General features: G+C 47.3%; 1 long non-coding RNA gene across 4 annotated transcripts; it reads right to left on the bottom strand.

The window, feature by feature from the left end:
• Positions 1-224: 224 nt before the first annotated feature.
• Positions 225-7,978, bottom strand: LOC309517845. 4 transcript variants are annotated; one of them, XR_014213268.1, is made up of 4 exons: positions 7,578-7,766; positions 6,372-6,451; positions 2,905-2,975; positions 225-649 (listed from the first exon to the last, which is right to left on the bottom strand). It is a non-coding gene; the product is annotated as an uncharacterized lncRNA (long non-coding RNA). The 4 variants fall into 4 exon arrangements; XR_014213265.1 differs by lacking the exon at positions 7,578-7,766 and adding an exon at positions 7,784-7,978 and having other exon boundaries at positions 539-649; positions 6,372-6,461; XR_014213266.1 differs by lacking the exons at positions 225-649; positions 2,905-2,975; positions 7,578-7,766 and adding exons at positions 3,536-5,192; positions 7,784-7,978 and having other exon boundaries at positions 6,372-6,461.
• Between the last annotated feature and the right edge of the window lie 89 nt (positions 7,979-8,067).

Here is an 8,067-nt window from a genome sequence, read left to right as displayed (position 1 = left end):
AAAAATATGTGGAGCTCCAGAAATATGGAGACATGATCTGGGCAGATTGGGCCATGGAGATCTGAGCTGATCCCACAAGGAGCTCACAAAGTCTCTCAGCGTCGCCTCCAGTTGGGCCTCTTAAATTGCAATTATCATCGCAAAAATGGTTTTTGATTTACTGTTTCAACATGCAATTTGCTTGAAATATGGATTCTTTTATGACCGTTGGCTTTGACTGTTAGCCACCGTGAATTGCTTCTGAAAAACACTTGGGACATTGGTTTTAAAAAAATAAATAAAAGAATAGATTGTTACTAAACAATAAAATAGATTAAAAGCTGTGATTCCAGAGCAATGAGGGAAATGCACTCTGCACATGATCAGAAGCACAGAATCTTGGCTGGGTGCCTTTGATTCCCACTGCTCAACAGCAGATGTTTAGGATGGAGCATTACTTGTGGATGCTGTTGAGAAAAGGAGCAAAGTTGGGAGAGGCAGCCGACTGTGGCAGTCAATCATGGAGCCCTTTGGCTAGCTTGCTTGGCAGGTAAGACACCGTTCATCTTCCCCTTGCTGCTTGCACTTCCTCAGGAGTTGTAAATTTTGCCAGCTGCAGCAGCTGATGGTGGAATCGTGGGAATGAGGAGAGAGATGAGATTCTCCAGTTCTGCCAACCAAGGGGAGGGAGAGAGAAAAAGAGAAACCAAAGCATTTTGGCTGGGCTTGTCCTATAAATATCACGGTTATTGTTCCTACAAATATAGAGTGACTCTCCTGCATTAAATCTTGTGGGACAGAAGCTGAAGTCAACTCTTTTGCTGATTTGCAGCTCCAGAGGGTATCACTGGAACCTCAGAAGCAGCATAGCATGCAATGCCAAGAGGAAACACAGGCAATCGCGCCAGGAGGTTGCCCTCTTGCCCATCAGACCTCCCCCAGCAATGAGCAGCTGAAATGGTATGCATGGAGACAGGCTTACCAGAAAGCTTGTGTGTGTGTGTGTGTGTGCGCGCGCAAAAATCTAAATCTAGTAAATGTTTAGTTTAGAGAGTTCTCATAGGAAATGATTCTCTCTCTCTCTCTCTCTGTGAGTCAAGGACTCACCACCCGCATAGGAGTATAAAGGTAAAGGTAAAGGGACCCCTGACCATTTGGTCCAGTCGTGACCGACTCTGGGGTTGCAGCGCTCATCTCACTTTACTGGCCGAGAGAGCCAGCATACAGCTTCCGGATCATGTAGCCAGCATGACAAAGCCGCTTCTGGAGAACCAGAGCAGCGCACTGAAACGCCGTTTACCTTCCCGCCAGAATGGTACCTATTTATCTACTTGTACTTTGACATGCTTTCGAACTGCTAGGTTGGCAGGAGCAGGGACCAAGCAACGGGAGCTCACCCCGTCGCAGGGATTCAAACCGCCGACCTTCTGATAAGCAAGTCCTAGGCTCTGTGGTTTAACCCACAGCACCACCCACGTCCCTGCATAGGAGTACAGTAAGACACAAAGACACATTATTTTAGGTTAATGGGCAGAATTAGGCCACAACTTTTATTGGTTACAGCATGTGAGTAGTATTGGCTTAGGCGTTGGATGAAACAGCAATACCAGACTCCACCCCGCACAGCCAGGAGTCATATCAGGGTTAACAACCAATGGGAGGAGCTTGTTGATGCAAATACAACTGGAAGCTCCCCCATGACGTCACCAGGGGTCGTGCCATAGCCCTTGCCACCAGCAGGGCATCAGACAGGATCCACGACCGCCGGATTCCTTTAACGGAAGACCCAAAAGAGGAGGGGTAGATGATGGTCCAACACAGCACACATATTCCAGGCAAGCACGCCTCCCTGCCCCAGCGGGAAGCTGTTCCCGCTCACAACCCCTCCCCTCTGGGAGGAGGAGAGGCCCTGTAAGACTGTTGTCACACTGCACTTCACTTTACCACCACAGTATCACCACAGATTTCCTAGCGCTGCTTCGCCATTGCAGCCACATTGCACACTGATGAGAAGGGAGAGAGTGGAGGGAGACGTAGACAGAGACAGAGGCCCAAGTGATGGAGGAACTGTAAGGACAGGCTTTGCAGCTCCCTAGCTGTTTTGCTCTATCACCACCTGCCTCCTCCTTGCCTTCCACTGCTGCTGAGGCCGAAATGGTCTTGTTGGTGTGAGGTGGGCAGTATGAACAGGAGGGGTGGGAGGAACAGGAGCCTGCAATCAAACTGAGCAGGATTCAAACTGGTTCAGGGAGGGGTGTGCCGTGAAAGACTTTTCTCCCAATGTTTCGGCAGGGGTTTCCATGCAGGCTTCCATTGAATCCCCTGCTAAAAGAATGGACAGAAATCCATTTTAGTAAGAGATGTCAATGTTCATCTCTTTCTGTTTCAGGAAGCAGTTTGCATGGAACCCCCGTTACGATGGAGGCATTGTTTGAGCAACAGGTCCTGCGCAGGTAAAACGATGAGGGGATGGGAGGGAAGGACGACTCAGTTTTAGCAGGGGACTGTGATGCAAACCTATTCTTGGGCCCCACTCAAGGGAGGGGTGGCCGCAGCTCAGGAAGAGAACATCTGTTTTGCATGCAGAAGGTCCCAGATTCAATCACTGGCCTCTTCTTGTTCTCTTATTCTATATGTTAAATCTGCAAGCTGCGCATATTCTGTCAGCTTAAGTTGTCATTCTTCTTTAGTTTTCCATTTTGGGGGCTAACAAAATACAAGCCACCCCCACCCCACCCCCGCCATCATTCTGAATTTCACCTCCTGATCCAAAGGCTCCTCCTCTTTCCCCTGTTTGGCTTCAGGGATTGTGCTGCATTCATGACGCCATTCTCTGAGAGCTTCTTGCTCTCGCCACTCATTTTTATGGGTCTATCTTGCACCCATGAACACACACAGCAGGTATCTTGCGCCCTTCCCACTTACTTGCACTCCGAGGAACCAGAGCTGTCCACGCTCTTTCTCATTGTGCCCTTGATCTCTGCAGCCAGGGAATCCTGCAATTCAAAAAGTCACAGTGGGCAGGTGGTCTTTCACTAGTAAAAGATGCTCAGGGAATTCCCAGAATCATTTTCTTTTTCTCACTCGTTTCCCTTTTTGGGGCTAACAAAACACGGGCCGCAGTAGTGGCATACATAAATAACCTTTTTTGACACCTGGGAATTTCAGTATGAATTATCCTCAACAAATAGGTCTCTGGGGTTTTATTTGTGGGGGGAGTACTTTTAAACATTTTTTTTTCAATTCATTATGAATTATTTCCCAATACTCTTTTACCCTTTTACAAGTCTACCACATGTGAAGGAATGTTCCCTCAACCTCTTTGCATCCCATTTTCCTCAGGCCGCTCCTCTGACAGGCCCTGCTTTGCCCATTCCTCAAGTGATTTTGCCTGGCTGGAATGTGCCCTTGAACCATGGCAATATCTCTTGCTTGCATGGCTGGAGGTTAGGGTTGTGTGTGTGTGTGTGTGTGTGTACAGAAACTTCTAACTTTTGTGTAGCTAGAAGAGTAGAAAAGTAAGCATAGCAGCCATTGCTCAGCTTACTGTTGCCTCAGAAGTCCCCGGAGGGTTCCGCAGAAAAGAATGCTGCCTTTCAGTTGAAGCATTTACTACATTTCTGGCACAATTGATATAACCAACTGGGCTGCAGAGCGAAAAGCGACGGGGACTGTACAAATGTGCCGTTTTACAGAAAGATGAGACAGGTAAGCGGCCTCCTCAGCTCTCAGCAACTTTGTGCCTGTTTCCCCCCGGAATCTTCCAGTGGGGCTTAATAATTGTCGATTGCATCCTGTCAACCCACATCTTCCTTAGCTTTCATCTGTCTCTCCTGCCTATTGCTTTGCTTGACATGGTGTCAGGTGGATCAGCTTGAAAGGCGTCCTTGGTCGTGCACCAGGGATGGAGCCGCAGCAGACTGCGTCAAACTGCCGTTTCGAAACACCTCCGCTTCTTTGCAGTCAAAGGCTCCCTCCTAACCATCCCTGCACCCTCCTACTTATTGAAGCGAGGGGTTCCTGCCAGCATACGGACCACAGGATGCTCACCTGCCTTTCATATGTACCGGGTTTCCAGCCAACTAAGAAGAATTTCAGTCAACTAATTTGTCTTTTTCACCAACTGATTACTTTTAAATACATTTGCATGCTGGGAAAGCGTCAATATAAGTGCCATTTTCAGATAGCAAAAGGAAGTAGGGTGATAACTAACTTACAATAAACAAAATCTGCCACTTATAGATGTTGGGAGGTAAATGGTTCCTTCCCCCCCACCTCCACCCCACCTTTTTCTATTTCCTGTTATAGGAAAAACACCAGACACCCAATATCCTCCAAAACACACACCCACACATCAGCCAGATTGATTAGAATTGGCCCTCTCCGACACAGATGGAAGATCTGTTATTTTTAAAAGCTCTGTGACAGGCTGAAATTCAACAGGCAATGCTTTCCCAGGCATTGATTTCCCAGCTGCAGTGATTGGTGTGCTGCCTGTTGAATTCCGGCCTGTCATGCACCTGCCAAGCCACAAAGACATTGTGGGGGTTTTTTAAGGGAGGGGGAGAAGAGTGGCAATCTCTATGCAGAGTCACGTAACACCTCTTCAGTATTGTTTGTCCCTGGCTGATTTGAAAAAAAGTTTCGGAGCAGCCCTGTTGCCTTCTGTAGTATCATAATTTTCAGACCAGCCACATCTGCCTCCCTCCACCCCATTGCCTTGCCTAGACAGTGCTCATCCTTTTCAATTCCAGGTCAATTACATCTCTCCTCGAGATTCTGCCTGCCAATCTCTCTCTCTCCACTATTTTCCTATCAAGGCATTTTTCTTCTTCTTCATTAGCTGCTGAGAATGAGATGCTCACTTCAGCAAGGAGGAGGAGGTGTGGGGGAAGCAAAGGCATATTGAGGAGAGGGGACTTGAAATCATTTTCGTGGCCAGGAAAGGTGACTTTTGCTATCCAGCAATAATAGTTTAACCACGGGACCCAACATGGTGGAAGCTCTGCTCTGATGAGTATAGTTAATACTAGAGCTGTGCTGAAAATTCCAAGACCAACGTTTTCAACTATTCATTAGGTGATTGGGGAGAAATTAAACCCTCCTGAAAAATCAGGAGAGGGGATTTTGCTGAAATTTTCACTTACCTTTACAAGGTAGTCCATGATCAGAAGAAACTTTTCATGTATGCGACAACAGCGGCTAGAATATTACTGGCCCAAAAATGGAAAAGCGATGAAATACCAACTAAAGAACAATGGCAAGAAAAACTGGTGGAATACGTGGAAATGGCAAAGCTAACTGAAGGATTAAGAGACAAAGACAATAGAGACTTTAAAAAAGAATGGGAACCATTCATGCTGTATTTACAGAAACAATGTAAAGAACTGGACTCACTAGGACGTTTTGAGTAAACACTTACAATGGACAAAATCAATATAGATATAGAAAATATAAATTAATGTTAGAATGGTAAGAGGATAATAACATGTAAGTTAAGTTTAATTACAAGAGTTAACAAAATAAGCAGGGAAATTTATATGTTAAAAAAAACAGAAGAGGAAGTTGAGGGAAGTCGTGGGGGAGATTTAGAAAATGTACGTTATGTTATTGGATATTACTATGGTATAAATGTAAAAGTAAATAAAAATTATTTAGCCAAAAAACAAAACAAAACACCAAGATAGTCCATGATCTATTTTTTCCTTGCTTGTTTCAACTTAAAAAAAAAATGTCCATAGTTGGGAACAGCAGCAAAATACACTCTTTGTTGCTTCCCACGGGGTGCAGTTCCTGGAAGGCTTAGGAAGCGCTGCCATGTCTCATCCCATCACTCCCCAAGGCATTCTGGGAAGTGAAGCCACATGTGAGACTCTCTCTCCATCTTTCCATCTGCTGAACTTACGGACAAGAGACTAGGGGCCCGTCCACACTTTTGCTTATCCTCTGCCTAGAAAGCATGAGTCTGAGCAGTTTCCCACTTGAACTGCTCTTTCTAGGCATGCTTCTGAGCAGTTGTCCCCCTTGCCTGGTTCCTTTCCAAAGGAAGATCCACTCTTTAGCTCTGGCTCTAAAACAGAGAAAACATCAACCTGGGTAAGAACCCATACTGCTGCTCCGATTGAGTGCTAAAGAGTGGTTTACCCCACCCTTGGATGGGTGGAGGGAAACAGTGGGACAAAATGAAGTGTGGATAAGCCCTCAATAAGTTAAGTGGCAACACACCCACCCCAAGTGAGATAAATTGATCCGCCCAATCCCCCAAAGGAGCAGAAAAGCAGTTACCATTTTTGCAAGGGGTGTATATTTTTGGAAAAGGGAAGAGGGGTGGTTTTGGCTCAGTCCTAGCTAATCTGCTGCCTATTTGGTGACCCAGGCTGCTTTTCACTCACCTTGAAATTTGGTAGGGGCAGCGATTTGCAATTGGAACTGATGCTGCATTTCAGCTGATGTTGCTCTTGGTGTGGTTCAACTTCAGGAATCTGAACACACATTAAAGGAAGAGGAAATAACTTCAGCAGGATTATTCTACTTAGTAATTCTCTATCTTATCTTGCTTCCTTCGTGGACCTCAAGGCTGTGAGTTCCCAGGCCGTCTTTCCTCAGATCTCCTTAGCATCATCTGGCTTAGGGCAGCGGGTGCTCTCAGAGACCATTTGCAAAAGCTCCCGTTGTGCACAGGTTTCTATATCTACAGGTATTCCAAGGCCATTTTGGTAGGTGCACAGGGTGGCCCCAAGGTGCTGCCTGAGGCAGAACAGCAAGGCTGGCCAAGTTATTTCAGTACCTTGGACAGAAAAGCCCTCCTCTCTCCATCGCTAGAAAACAAACATGTAAGGATCACGCAGATCATTTTCAGGAAGGCCTGTAGCTCTGTGGCAAACCATTTGCTTTGCATACAGGAGGTCCAAGTGCGATCTGTGGCATTTCCAGGAAGGCCTGGAAAGACTCAAATCTGAAAAGCCTCTGCTCATTGGTATAGAGCAGGGGTCCCCAAACTAAGGCCCGTGGGCCAGATAACGCCTGAGGGACTCGTTTATCCGGTCCATGACGACGCCCACTTTTACCGGCGCTGCGCTGCATGGCTACCCACTTCTGGGTCGGAGGAGCACTGGAAATAGCTTGTGCGCATACATTATTTGCGCATGCGCGTTATTTCCGGTGCACATCGAGGTCCGAGGAGGCCCATGCACATACGCACAAGCTATTTGCAGTGCTCCTCTGACCCAGAAGTGCGCCGGAAATAGCGTGTGCACATGCGTATGGGCACACGCTCCCCTGCCCTCCGGCCCACCGCGCGGTCGGCGCTGGAGACACTGCCCAAGGCGCGGTAAGTTTGCTGACCCCTGGTATAGAGAATACTCAGCTAGATAGACCAATGATCAGCCTCAGTGTCAGGTAATTTCCTATGGTCCTAATTTGCCTGAAGCAGTCAGATCAGGCAGTAGAGCACAAGGCTCTTAATCTTGTTGGACAAAAGATCCCTGCATTGCAGGGGGCTGGACCAGATGGTTCTTGTAGTCCCTTCCAACTCTATGATTCTTTGACCATGACTCTATGACCTCATTCTGCCTAATGGGAGGGGATAAAGGCCGTACCTGTTTTCATCCCTTTGTCTAGCCAAAGCTACAGGAGCTCTGTCTTCCTCCATCACACCTGATCACCACCATAGCAGGAAAGGGATCTGGGGAGAGAAGGAGGTTGGACTACAAAGCTGAGGAAGTTTGGGGTTCCAGGAGGGAAGGGGGAAACCACACGTTGGCTGCAGATTTCCAGCAGCACAGTCTGTTTACCTTTTTTTGACTCTAGCCTTCGTTGGAGGGAAAGGCACCACCAAGGCTCAGCACTTGCCTTGCATGCAGACGGTCCCCGGTTCAATCCTTGCCGTCTCCAAGTGGGGTGGTGAGATACCCTTGCCTGGAACCCCAGAGAGTTGCTGCCAGTCCGTGTTGACAATATTGAGCTAGATGGACAAGTGGTTTGACTCCAATAAGGCCACTTCCTAAGTTCATACGCACCATGTGTCATGAAGAGAACCAGCCCAGATCCTGAACCTACCAGTCCAGGGAGTGGAGACGGACTCCTCGC

The sequence above is a fragment of the Podarcis vaucheri genome (genome assembly GCF_965113315.1).
Source record: "Podarcis vaucheri genome assembly, chromosome: 13".
In the NCBI taxonomy this organism is placed as follows: Eukaryota; Metazoa; Chordata; class Lepidosauria; order Squamata; family Lacertidae; genus Podarcis; species Podarcis vaucheri.
Note: the sequence above shows the minus strand (reverse complement) of the source record. Positions and strands in the feature narration are given on the sequence as shown.